The sequence below is a fragment of the Mytilus galloprovincialis genome, chromosome 11 (genome assembly GCF_965363235.1).
Source record: "Mytilus galloprovincialis chromosome 11, xbMytGall1.hap1.1, whole genome shotgun sequence".
NCBI classification, from domain to species: Eukaryota; Metazoa; Mollusca; class Bivalvia; order Mytilida; family Mytilidae; genus Mytilus; species Mytilus galloprovincialis.
The window spans coordinates 61,693,560-61,708,341 of NC_134848.1; the positions used below are offsets into that span (position 1 = coordinate 61,693,560).

Consider the following 14,782-nt stretch of genomic DNA (forward strand, 5'->3'; position numbering starts at 1 on the left):
ACATTAAAATTATTTTTGTAATCAAGAAAAATGAAACAAATTATTGTAATTTGTGTTTGTTTTGTTATATTCACATAAAAATATGAATTACAGCGCTGAAACCTATTAAAAATATAGCACTGGAGATCAAAAACTAGCAATTAAGATTTGGACTCAGCGCTGTAGATATAAGTCCAACGCTGTAGATATAAATTACACGTGGCTGATTTCCATAATATTCTTTATGATAAATCCACTGCAAAAACACGGTCAAACAGTATGCTAACTGTTCCAACCTGTGCATACGTACAAAAACAAGTTCCGCTTTCTAACTTTAAAACCAATTGGAGTATGGTAATGAAATTTGATATTATAGTTCTTACCGAACTTAAACATAATGGTATGAAAAACCAAGACATACTGGTATATATAGCCACCCATTAAAAGCATAAAAATGACTGGTTCGATTTCAAATGAAATTCCAAGTGGCAGTAATTACAAATAATTGTAAGCATGGTGTTGTCTGTTTGTGTATCTCCTCACCTTGAAGCTTGTATTTTCTCTCTCCTTTGAATGATCTTGATACGGTAAGGTTCGTATGTCATGTTATATATATAATTTTCTGTATATCGATGCATTCAAAATAAGCCGATTAGTTCTAATTTACATATCAGCACTCAATAATTTTGTGTTTATCATTTAATAGTAAATAAGATACAGACATTATTGCCATTATTTAAACTCATTTTCAATTAATTTAGCCATGCTTTTCTATAAATGACGATTAACTCTTAACATGACACGTGGAAAGGAAACTATAGCAGATACTGTTTGCACAAATATAAGATACAAGTGGTTCAATTTTTTATTGAAGGAGAAAAAAAATGATAATGTATATTGAAAATAAAATTTAACCAATTCATGAAATATTTTCTCAATACTGAGAAAACATTTGAACGTTAATAATTAGTTGTACAAATTATTTAATTTTGGAGTTATCAATTATACTCAAAGTAAATAATTAAATTAAATGATTCAAAAAAATATTTTAATGAATATTCATTTCAATTATTTTGAACAAACAACACATGTCATTGGATAGTTATTGTGGTAAGGCGGACAGTGTAGTGATCCACATTTAGCTAACACTTCGTAAAAATATTTGCCATCTCCAATCCCTGTGGATCCCCCAGTGACATATTCTGGTTTTATATCTATACAGGTATATGAGGTTGCACCGTTGTGAGAATAACGATTCGATGACAGATATCCATTGTACTCCATGTTCCATCCTATATAGCACCTGCTTTTCCCGGGTATCATTATAACACTCGAGGCCTGTTTCACTCTACATACAGCACATGGTATGTCCTTATTCACACTATTTGAAGCAAAGAAGTTAGTAGCAAATTCTGCTCCGTACATACGCCCGTAGTCTCCACCGCTAGTTTTGTTAAAGTCAGGATCTAAAGGAAGACAAACTGGTTCCGGAGGAGCCCCGGCATCATTATACCGTCCACCACCGGTATACCCTGATATACAAAAAAAAGTGGACAAAGGTTAACGGGTTAAATGTCATTTTATGGCTAAAAACAACGTACTTATCATAATGAATTTATCTTTAAATTATAGTATATATTACATGTTCTATTTTTGTTTTCATCCTATTAAGTTCAATCACAGATTAGTACATTAATATTAATAGTCTAGAGCATACGATTGTTCTTACGGAGTCATTACATGGTAAAGAATAATTGCACAGTACATAATATACCTCATATATATCATGTATATTGGAACATTACTAACAATATCGTACAATATATAAAAAAAAGATGTGGTATGATTGCCAATGAGACAATTCTCCACAAGAGACCAAACGACACAGGAATTATTAACTATGGATCACAGCACGGCCATTAGCAATAAGCAAAGCCCATACCGCATAAGTAGCTATAAAGTCCCCGATATGAAAATTGTAAAACAATTCAAACCAGAAAACTAACGGCCTAGGTTATGTACAAAAAATGAACGAAAAACAATATGTAACACATCGACAAACGACAACTGCCGAATTACCGAGTTCTGACTTGCATGGAAAAGGCACGTACATACATACTATGGCGGGGTTAATCATGTTAGCGGGATCTCAACCCTCCCCTTACCTGGGACAGTTGTGAAACATTACTTAATAAATTTGAAAACAATTACCAAATTTGTAGAATTTTCACAAAGTATTTAGTTTATATGAAGCCAATAGCATGTATCAATCATTCGACTACAAATGATTTACATTTCGAGACAATATATGGATTTTCTCCATATAATGCAGCACTTTCAAGTGTATCAGTAAAATATTTAGTGCCGAAAAACATTATGTTTTTTTTTATATTGATGCAAACGACTGGAAAATTCCACGTGCCTGTGTTCTATTTTGAAGTCATGAATATAGCCCTAAGGAAACGAGTTTTCAACATTAAAACAAGGCGAAATACGGTCAGTGTCTGTAAAGCTGTCTTTGGCAAAACTTTAAGTATTTTTGGTCCTCAATGTTCTTCAACTTTGTAAGTAGTGGGGGAAGTGGGGGTTCTGGCGACTCTGAGGTAATGCAAACCCTATGGGAGTGAGGTTAACCTCCCAGAGTTAACCTCCCTAATAAATGATGTCATGACACAGTGTTACATCACTAATTAGTTTTTTTTTATTAATTTCTTTGTCGTATTTAATTATCATCAAGTATTGTGTAACTACTAATGTGTATGTCATAGATGAGTGTATATTAAAAATCTGATGTAATTGATTGCTGTTATTGCTATATAGATGTTTATGCCTTTTGTATATCGATCAAAGATTTTATCCATGCAAATACGAGAACGAGAGTGTCCAATATGTTACTTCTGTGTGATTCTATTCATAAGGAGATTTTTTTTTAAGTTTCTGCTTCTTGGTATCACACTAGTAATAATAACAACAATAGTATGTACAATATTTAATATCCCCATCAATTTAGACAGACATGGGTCGGAGAACCATCCGCATGATGTCTTTACAAATTACAAAATCACCTTAACCAATTTATACATCGAGATAATAGAAAAAGAGAGTCTTATATCACTCAACAGTATCTATAACCTCACGAAAGGGCCAACAGTATGCTATCTTTCGTGCAGGGGTGTAAACTGTCGAGACTTGAAGTTAGTCTTTCAAAGATAGTTAACTCTCTTAAGTATCAGATAAATCGCGAGCTTTACTCCAAGACTTGAATTTCTTTGGACAGTGTAGCCATTTCACGTGATATTGCTTGTTTTGATATGTGGAAAGTACAGTTTAGCTTTCGTTGTCTACATCCTCATCCTCCTCCTCTTCATCATCATCATCATTACTATCTTCGCTTTCAATACTATCAGTATTTAAATCGTTATCAATAGCTTCATCTAGATAGATTTCCAACAAGGGTTTGTATTTCCTGATGGCTACTTTAATGGCTTTCTCGTAGTCCATGTCATCGTTAACTAGTTCTGTGATGTTTTTCATGACTTTGCCGTGCAATGTACCATTTTGAAGTTGTAATAGTTAATGAACCAAAGTACTATATCTGGACAAAAACTGGTCCATATCCTCGTCTTTTAATTTCCGATTGGCCTTACGTCTTGCATGGTCTTTATTCATGTTAACATTTATGTATTTATTAACTTTTTCTTCCCATACACCTTCATTTGCCTCTCTAGCAAGTTCAGCTAATTTTACAAAAGCCATATCTTCTCCTTCTTCTGTATCAATTTCGTCTACACGAGACTTCTTTAAGGGGATGTCTTCGTCCTCTTTTTCCCTTTTTCTTTTTAAATCATTATTTTCAGGGCACCACTTATTTATGTGTCTAGCTAAATCAGGAACGCTTTCAAAGACTACACCACAATCATCACACGAAGGCATGGTTTCTCTCTCGTCCGGGAAATACGTCTGTTCACTTTGAACTGTTTCTCTCAAATGAGGTGGATCTGGTTCTTTTTTGCTATTATACTCTGCAGAAACACCTCCACCAATAAAGTTCTTGTTTTAGAATATATTAATTTTTAGGCGGTGGTGGAGGCGGTGGTGGTGGTGGAGGCGAAGGTGGATACGCATGACTGCTTGATGGATATGGTTGATAGGTTTCGTGTTTTTTCCTATAATGTCTCAACATAGCATCTTTTCTCGAAAATTCCGTGCCACAATCTGGACAAATATTTGACATCTTAGAGAGCTCTTACAACACGTCCTCTACCGTCAAATGATAGAAATAAAGTGATTAGAATATTGACCTTCATCCTAATTATATTCTCCAATGTCCATAGGCTAAACTTTGTATCCCATCATCTAGTAAGTATCTTTTGTCATCATAAGGGGATAAGCCCAGTTTGTTGATGGATATATTATATAACTTGTGGTCATATGAACGGATCTGTGTCATGGTAGACATGTGGATTTCTTTATTGAACAGACATTGTTTATGATGTTCGTGTCTTGTGTCATGTTTGATCACACTCTTCTTTATACCCTTTGCTGTCTTCTTCTCGCAGAGTTGTTTATTCTCCTCATATTTCAATGAGTACATCTTCGACTTGAGACCGACAAATTCCTGTATGGGAATACCATGTGTTTCATCCTTCATCTTTCCTAACACCTTCTTATTCAATGTGCTATGTAGTGGATGATTTGGGTCATATTCTGATGTATCAAACAAGTGATTATCCTCCATCATATCCTGATATATATATCATTAGTGCTAACGGTGTAGCATAATGAGTCTGTGTCAGTAAATAAAAGTTTTTCCTTGGGTCCATATTTGTTCTTCATATAGTTATAATGAAAGTCATACATTAGTGTCTTTGACAAATCGAGTATAGAGTATGACGTAAATGGGTCTGTTCAAGTATAATCGTTGTTTCAGCATGTGAACTAGCACCAAGTTTTCGTTGAATATTTTGAAGGCATGAAACGTTGGTTTGCTGATAAGTTTTCTTGCTTTAGACTGATTACTCAAAAGCTTTATATCTGTTCTCTTCCTTAAATTTTCCATTGTTTTTCTAAAGACTGCATTATTCATGAGTTTAAAAAAAACCTTCTCAAACTCATTCTTTGCAAGCTTTCTTTTCTCTGTGTTAAAATCGATATATTTTTCGAGCCAGGGTTGTTGTTCAAACGCGAGTACCCTATGAATCTTGGTAAGTCTCATTCCAAGTGATAAGTAGAATTTCAAATTCCTATAATGTACCACGTATTTTTCCTTTGGATATAAATTCGGTATCAATTTTTCTGTCGAAGTTCCTTTTAAATCTAAATCTTCCACTAGCTTTTTCGCATAGGGCGATAACATTTCATCTGTAACCTTCTACTTTTCGGGAGCGAGTGGATATTCGCTGTGGTCATCGTGCAGTTCCATTGGATATTCTAGGTCAAATTCTAGTATATAACCATTTTCATTCTCATCTGCAAAGTCACTTATATGAAGGTTTTCAATTTCACAATCGTCTAGCCATTTGAAGTCTTTAACAGGAAGAGCCTGAGACATGGCCCATCCGTATAAGTTGTTGGCATCTAGGTACATCACATGGCTATTTGGTTCATTTTCGTCGTAATTTGGAACATCTTTATTGTTAGCTTTATCATGACGCTGGGATATCGTTGATATTCCCCCTCTTAAACCTTTCTCTATAAATAAATGCATGTCTACGTCAGTGAGTATTTCTAAATTCACACCTGTCATTTTCAAGGCAGCTTGCCAGGCTAAACCGGGCGAGGTAAAGAAATGTGCAGCATCCAGTCCATAGTAGTTGAGACAGATCTCCCTGAAATTTTCAAAGACGTCGGTTAATGCAAGGACATCTGATAGAACGTATAGATCGTGGTACTGTCCGAGATTCTGTATGTTATACAATTGCCATACCTGTTGTGCATGCGCATAGTCCAGTGTGGTTATACCTTCTCCCAATAGTGTACTGTAAAAATCTTCAATCGGTGGTAGTTGAGTTTCCACAAACTTTGCCTCGGAATCAAAATACTCGTATGGGTATACTTGTTTTCGCAGAAGTAGGCTTATCTGTTCTTCTCCAAAGGGGCTTGTCATGTGTCTAAATTTACTCGAACCTTCTTTTGCCAGGTTTTCCACGAGCTTTTGTAATGAGGAAAACATAAACTGTAGCGAGTCTATAAAATCCATACATCCTAATGAAAAAGAAATATACTTTTCCATATCATTAGCGATACAATTAAGCTGCTTTCCTTCAACTTTTCCAATAGCTTGCATAATTAAATAACTATCATATCCTCTCAGATTGTAAGAAACAACTGGACTTCGGCCTGTAAACTTATAATTGATATTACAGTCGTTATGAGCTGCCCCTCTAAATTTTCCAGTCACGTGACAATGATCTCGAACTCTAATGTCTGCTAGTTCTTTTTTTCATATGTGACACAGTGTTGCCTTCTTAAAGGATTGCCAATCACTCCCAGTCATGGTCATGGGTTCGCAATGCTTAAATTTCTGTTCGATATTGTCTTGTTCTTGTACCATACACTCCACAAATTTATCAGCAGCATCAGCACCCCAATAAACTACTGGTTCATTTGATGTTTCAGGTGTCAAACATACCACTTTGTAAGCAAAGCCACATGGTACATGTTTTGTAGTCTTTTTCGTCTTTTTTTCACCCCCGTCGCGTTCTAGTATTGGTTCTTGAAGACATACAAAATCTGCATATATGATGTATGGCACCTTAAGCTGTTTCCGAATATCTTTGTAATGTAACCACTTATTTTCCTCAGTTGGGAGTTCAATTTTCTGTGGTCCGAAGGTCTGGCAGTATGGTAGGTGGTTGCTTAATATTCTTTCTTTTGTAAATCCGTGTAAGCAGTATGAGCAGTAAAAATGTCGTGCGCGATGGCTTTGCTGGTCACCTAACAACCGATTAAGATCTTTTATCCAGCAAAAATGTGATTTTTTGCTATCTGATATCATGAGTAGATTAACATGTTGTTCAAATCGATGTTTTGAAATATGTATAGGAAATATCTCGCCTTTGCTGAATCCAAACAAATTAATAGATATTGTGTTCTGTTTTTCGAACTTGGGAATGTCACAGGAAACAAGATGCTTTCAAAGTTTAAACTGCTTGTGTGATCCTTGTATTTCCATACCCGCTCTCTGTCACGGTTCGCTGGGAACATTGCAGCTAAAATCGACCACATGAAGCATTTGTTGTCCTTGTTTTTCACATTAATTATGGCATGTTTAGATCTGAGTTTGATTGGAAGTGGAATATAACTTGAGCCTTTTAAGGGTCTGTAGCGTGCCATGTGTATGGTCAAATTCATCACTTTATCCACCGTCCAATTACTTCCTTGTCGCTGATACTCAATGAATGATGTATACATTTTTTTTTATAGATTCCTTTAATCCTTCATCTATATCTTCAAATTTCAAACTGGTTTGACATCTCCCGCGAAAATGAGGTTCTGCTGTTTCTACGTCGTCTCATTTTCGTCTGCTCATTTTCACTTTCATTGATAAATACCATTTTATTCCACCCCTTTCCTTAATTTTAAATATGATGATTTCTTTAACATCGTCATACTGACTCTTCAAAAATGTCATCGGATCAAAGTTATTTAATCCTTTTGCTTCGAAGATATGTGTTTCTACGGTCCCATTAAGAGCCTTGAAGTTACAAGGTTCCGACTTGTTTTCCTTATCTGCATTAGCTTTTGTACTAGTCGTAGTAACACCACCACCCGTTTATTGGAATTCGTGTCTCTTCATGTGACGTAAATAGTTGTCTCGTCTATTAAACGATATACTACGTGATCTGCATTCAAGTTTCTCTTTCGAGTGAGCAGTTCTTTTATGGCGAGATAGACCTTGCTTTTGTGAAAAAGATTTTCCACAAGTGTCGCATTTGTATACGCACTTCTTCATTTTCTTTACAGACGATTCCATCTTTTTACTTCTCTGTCTAATATCTGTAAAATAGTAACCTTAATATTGTGAAAGGAGTTTTTATTATTATTATTTATATCATATTTTATTCATATCAAAGGAGCCTATCGCCACTGGTACTCGCCCACGGGTCGGAAAACCGACTCCTCAGTCTAGCGACCGTATGGGTTCCCAGTCTTGATACTGATATGAATAACGATCTGATTGATATTCAAGAATGTTTGACTAAGGCTTTCGCCAAAATAGTCACCGCCCGTCAACATTTCCATCACTGTAAACAGAGCTGCTCTCGCTGTTAAGCAAGACTGCAAAGGTTTTGGTCGGAGAGGTCTTCCTGACTATAGCGGGGCATGCCACATGACACTTCCTCTCCATTGTTAGCTACATGACACTGCCCTAAGTCAGTACACCTTACCAGTGCAGGAGACTACTTTAAACTTTCGAGAACTCAAAATTAAAATACAACCTCCCCCTTTTATTTATTCATTCTAAAGATATGCATCTGTCAATTCCATTTAATTGTTATTCGTAAAATTAATTGGTAATATAAAAACAAAATTTATCAAGAAAACTGTAATTCATATCATACAATCGTTTACTATTAAACGTTAAAAAATTGTTTAAAATAAACAAATAATTAGCCATACAAAACCTTTAAATCCTTAAGATACTGCTAAATAATGTAAACTTGATTCCACCTGTAGAGTGTCATCGATAAGACTGTACGAGCCCCGCAATTCACAGCGTTTATAAAGCAGAATTTTCATAAATTTTGGAAATTCCGTAATTTACGTAGTCTGATTGGTTAATTTCAAATCCGGCAAATTTTTTCGATCGATAATCAGTTCAGTCTAATTTACCTGTTGGAGCGATCAGACGTAGTTTTCTTTGCTAGCAAGGCAAAAAAAAAAATAAAAAATTCTGCAGTCTGTCCTGATGTAATACAAAATAATTTGAAATAAAAGCATTCATAAATGAATAAGTTTATCAAAAATGAATAAAAGTTTTAAGTATAGTCTAATAAAAAATCAAAGGTTGAAATAATCATTATTTGATAAGATTTACTTGACATGTTTACATTAATGGTCATTCACCCATGTACTTAATCACACCAGGTTATTGGGGTCAACAGAAACTGTTGAAATGTCTTGTTTATCAGTTTGGCATTTTATAGTAAAAGGATTTCAGTTTAAAAGTGAATATGATCGAGGAAATAATAAAATAAGTTTTCAATGTATACTATATATTATATGATTAACTTAACGGAGGGATTATAGTTGGATATTAAAACAATAAATAACAGTATGTATCATCGAACACATTAAAATTAACTACTTGATAAATCTCATCTTTGTAAGAATAATACTATTTAATTCAACTTATATTATGATTTACTTCTTTCGAAAGACTGCATGACGCGACAATGTTTATTATATTTTCAACATGGCGACTACATTTAAATCGGATTTTTAACAAGTCTAAACTTGATTATGACACAGACAAGTTTACGCACACTTTCAGTGATTTAGCAACTATATATTCGAAATAAAATACTTAAAAAAAAGCACATCAAAAATATTAAGATACATTATATTAAATAGTGTCAATAATATAACGATTTAATGATTTGTATAAGAATTCAATATGGCGGATTTATTGACACGTATCAACATGTTAAAGGTCACTACGTACACTACTGGACAAGTTTAAACACGCTTTCAATATTGATTTAATAATCATGTTATCAGAGATAGAAAGCCGTAGGTGAATAAATAATACCAGAGACATGATCTGTTAATAAACACTTAGATGGGGTTTTCCTGTATTAATAGACTGGGAATTTTTATCAAATTTAAAGAAAAAAATTATTATAAATACCTATCCATAAAAACAAACGTAATTAGTAACACTTTATAATGACCTTATCTCCACAGAAATTAATTAATTAAAAACTAATTAGTGATGGAACACTGTATCATGACGTCATTTATTAGGGAGGTTAACTCTGGGAGGTTAACCTCACTCCCATAGGGTTTGCATTACCTCAGAGTCGCCAGAACCCCCACTTCCCCCACTACTTTTGTAGACGAAATGCGAGTTTGGTGCAAATATAAAATTTTAAGCCTGGTATCTATGATGTGTTTATGCACATATTGATATACGGTCAATGTAGTGTTACTGTTCAAACAGCACAGTTGCAACATTAATAAACCGATAGCCTTCTAACATGTCTGTGTTTGTCACATATTATTTGTAAAAAGATGCCACTGGAAATATCGTAAGTATTTTACGCAAGAGCTACTACAACGAATTAATTGCACTAGAGGCTCTTTTATGGGTTAGCATGGGTGTGGATTTATGACTAGTTTTCTTCCGCTCAGTACATATATAAATGCTAGGTGTATAATAATATATATATTAACTACCCGAATATACAAGCTCTGTATCGTTTTTGGTTGGACACTGTTTTCTTGACCATCTTACGTATGTAGTTCCACGTGCTGGAAATATAGAAAATCACTGAATAAATTAGAAATATGTATCCTAGATACATTGGAAACAAAGTATTGTTTTTGTTTTACTCATAATTCAAATAGAAAATTCTTGGATTTTACCGGACTTATTAAATGACTCCTGAATACAACATTCCTAGATTATTACAAATACGTTAAAACCGGTGCTTCGTTTGGGTACTCGGTGCGCTTTAGAAAAAAAGACATTAGTGGTCCGTATGGTGCTTGTTGTATGAGAAACTAATATATATAGGGATATTTTATTCTTTGCAATTAGAGATATCTTAGAATTATAGATTATCGTTGATCATCTCAATGAGATTTATTTTCTCGCTTGATCCGGCCCAGCGAAAGCGAGAAAAGCAATCGAGTTGAGATGACCAATGATAATCTGTTTATCGCTATTTTACCTATAACGACGTTGTCAATTTCATGTCAATTTCATTAGCAACGCAACGTGCCTCGTTAGTTTCTAGCGATAATTTTCCATCTCAAGCGAGTAGGATGATATGAAAAGTTATCACAAAAACAAAATCAAAGAAAAAATGAACAAAATAGCGATTATATTATATATTTACTTAATTTTTCTAGGCTTCAGAGTTTATCAGTTTAAACACAACAAGTACACACCTGTGATATCGCGGGTTCGTGACTGAATTAAAGTATATAACTATGCTTAAGCCTTATTACAGTAATTGGTATTGTCATCTGATAAAGTCATGTCGATTATAAGATACACATTTTTCTCTGCTTTCAAATCTTTCTGTTTGAACCCGTCGACCTGGAACTTATCAATTATTGGAAATATTAATTATTTGGAAAACAAAAGGTCCAGGCTATCCAGGAATGGAGTATGTTTTAATCAACAGCATTGTCCTATATTAGTTATCTTAGAAAGTCTTGCTGATTGCTGAATAAAGCTACAATAGGGAACAATTTGACAATGATTGAATTTAGAAGTGTCAACCCTTTGATTATGACCGGTGTATATAGCAAAATCCTAAATACACCGTTTGGTGGTGCGCCTGTCAAATGCGGAACGTACAGATAAGGTAATGTCTAACAGGTGAATATACTATTGGTATCGGTATCGGATTAGACCCGGAACTTGTTAATTATTGGCAATATTAATTATGTGGAAAACAAAAGGGTCTGGAGTGGTGTAATTTTTAATCTACACCATTGTCCTATATTAGTTATATATAGAGTTGAATTCTTTGATTTGTCGTTTTTACCCGATGACGGCTGACAAATTGGACCTCGTAATTTTAGTATTATAGATATAATAGTTGTGTTTGTAGTAAGACTTGTCGACAGAGAATGTTAATCATTTTTGTAAAATACTGTCCCATTCTTAAAAGAGAGTACTTAGAAATTGCGAACATATTAGATTGCCCCTACGAGGCTTAGTTTCCTATAAACAAGTTTCATTGTCTGAGGTTATAATATCCATATATACGAACCGTTACTTTCATCATCGACTTGTTGTCTGATCACATGTATTTCGTCATATAGCATCTTCCTTATCTGGCTATTGCTTTGAGTCACTGTTAATTTAAAAAAAGAAGATGTGATATGATTCCCAATGAGACAAGTCTCCATAAGAGACCAAATGACACAGAAATTAAAAACTATGGTTTCTAATAAGTTAAATAACGAAATCAATGTGTGTAAAAATGAATAAAATGGCTTGCATTGCTCGTTTGGTATATATGCATATGTTTCACTCCAATTGAGAAGAATTTATGTTTAGATATATTAAGTGAAACTAAATCTTTCTTGATATCAATAAGTGTAATCTAGTGTAATTTTATCAGACGTAAATTGAGGCCCAATATAAACCTTAGGTTTGCCGTGACAGCTCTACTCAATACTAGTCAGGTTCAGATGTTGTTGATATGCAAGTCAATTATTTATATATATATATATATAACAGAAAAAAAAAATTACAAAATAAATTCAGGAATTAAAAAGATGAAAACAATTACATCCTTATTTCATGAGAGCATGAATTTCATACGAAATAAGACCAAGTCCTTTGTGATTTGATATCAACTGTTAAATAACAGCAAATGCAGAGAAATCAATGTTTTATAATTGTGTTCTATTTTTGACAACGGTGGCTTGTGAAATAACTGTTAAGTTTAACATAAATAATGTCCGGTGATTACAATTTGTCGAGCATTAGACAGTATGAAGTGTATGGAGACATTTAGGCTAGCATTTTGCTATTGGTTTAGGTACATATCTGATGAATAATTAGTGCACTTGTTATAAATATCTTACTGTTGTTTGATATTTGCTGATTAAAAACGTGCATGGTCTGATTCATGTCGGTAATCAACTGGTGGGAAGTTTGATTTTCTGCAAGAACAAAAAAAGTTGTTTAAGTATAACATATTTTGGAAGTCAGAGAATGTATCTATTCATGTACAGTTTTAGAATTTCAAACAGGAAGATCACGACTAGTAAACCTAATTGACTAACTTTTCACAAAATACGACTATTTGACTTATAAAAAAAGAAGATGTGGCATTATTGCCAACGAGAAAACTTTCAACAAGAGACCAACATGACACAGAAATTAAAACAACTATAGGTTACCGTACGACCTTCAACAATAAGCAAAGCTCATACTGTATAGTCAGCTATAAAAGGCCCCTGAATGACAATGTAAAATAATTCAAACGAGAAACTAATGGCCTAATTTATATAAAAAATGAACCGTTTTTATTTGTTTGACATGCAACTCATCTTACTTATGATTACTCAGAAATGTATGAATAAGCTACAAGCTGTATATTCGTGTCTTACAAACACATATAGTTTTGTGTATTGTTGAGTAGTTGTATCATAGCAAATCGAAGTTTTACGGCTTACAGTGTGATGACGTTATCTGAAAGATTTTGACGTTTTGTGGTATTTATCACTAATAACATCACTCTGCTTGATAAATACAAACACAAAAAAAAAAAAATCTGTGACCCCTTTTATTATTTCACATCCTTAATAGGACCGTTCATGTTTCTTCAACAGACCAGTTTTAAACCGAAATCTATTCATTGGTTATTGGATATTTCATGATTATAAGATAACTTTTTGATTTTTTGTTTCGCATGTTTTATGTGGTTTCTATTCAAATGTACATGTTATTTGTTAGAATTTGTGAAATAACCCATTTATTGTACTTTTAATTTTGAGAAACTAGAACAAAATTTGCATACGATACACATAGAATCTAGATATCAAGAGTTATATTTTGTCAATTTGAGAATAAATTTCTTACCGTTTTGAAGGTTTCTAAAAACCCTGTTCATTGAGTCATTGTGATGACTGGATAATTTTGTAAGATCACGTGCCATGTCGGACCGGAATGCTAGTGTATGATTGTAAAGGGCGAGAAAGTCTTGTCCTCGTGCAGCTTGGTTTGTAGTAAGTGTATGAACCTGATGTTTTAACGTTTGTGTGTCCGTTTGTAACGTGTTGATATCCAGCAGCTGATTAATAGCTTTTAACTGCTTCAAAGCAGCAATTTCAGTTGCAATTTCTGTTGATTTCTTGTCGTTGACTGTAACTTTATTTTTTAGGTCATCATGGTCTACCTGTAACGTGGAATAATTTAGCTGTATCATGGAATAGTGCTGTTGAAGAATTGAGAAATTGCGCCTAATGATTGAGTTTTCATTCTGGAGGCCGGAATACCTTTGATGGAGAACTGCATTTTCCATTGTTAGTTTTTGAACACTCTGTTCTAGCTTGTTTGTCTTATTTTCCATATTTTGTAGTTTGATTTGTAATTCGGCAATTATCACATTTGTTTGGCCACGGTGGTCGGTTATGTTTAAAGTCTTTGAAACGACTTCTGTGTGCAATTGGGTCACCGCCTCCTCTAGATGTTTTCGAGCTTTGATTTCTTCTGTAAGTAATTCCATTATTCCAATATATTGGTGGCCCGATATACCAGTATTTGTTGAAGTAGTCTTATCATCAAGTAAAAATGCTTTCAAATTTGTAGCAAACAATGTTATACAGAAAAGAAATATAAACTTCTCCATGATATTGAAGGGGCGTATGTCGAAAGTGATAGTTATAAATACAAACGTCCTGTAATCAGTTTTATATTGATAGTCGCATTTTAACTTTATCTAATTACATTTTGATAAAAGTATGAAATATTTGTTATTGTTTTCAACAAATTTTAAATTATCTCACAGGTAAAATTGTTTGTGGTAAAGCGGTGATAAAGCTGCAATTATCATTGTTTTCTGATGCATAAAGCATGTTATTATAAAGGTCTTGATAAATTCATATGTAT

General features: G+C 33.8%; 1 long non-coding RNA gene across 1 annotated transcript; it reads right to left on the reverse strand.

The window, feature by feature from the left end:
• Positions 1-830: 830 nt before the first annotated feature.
• LOC143052550 (uncharacterized) lies at positions 831-14,558 on the reverse strand. Its single transcript, XR_012971148.1, has 5 exons — positions 13,754-14,558; positions 12,754-12,831; positions 11,931-12,014; positions 10,381-10,455; positions 831-1,511 (listed from the first exon to the last, which is right to left on the reverse strand). It is a non-coding gene; the product is annotated as an uncharacterized LOC143052550 (long non-coding RNA).
• Between the last annotated feature and the right edge of the window lie 224 nt (positions 14,559-14,782).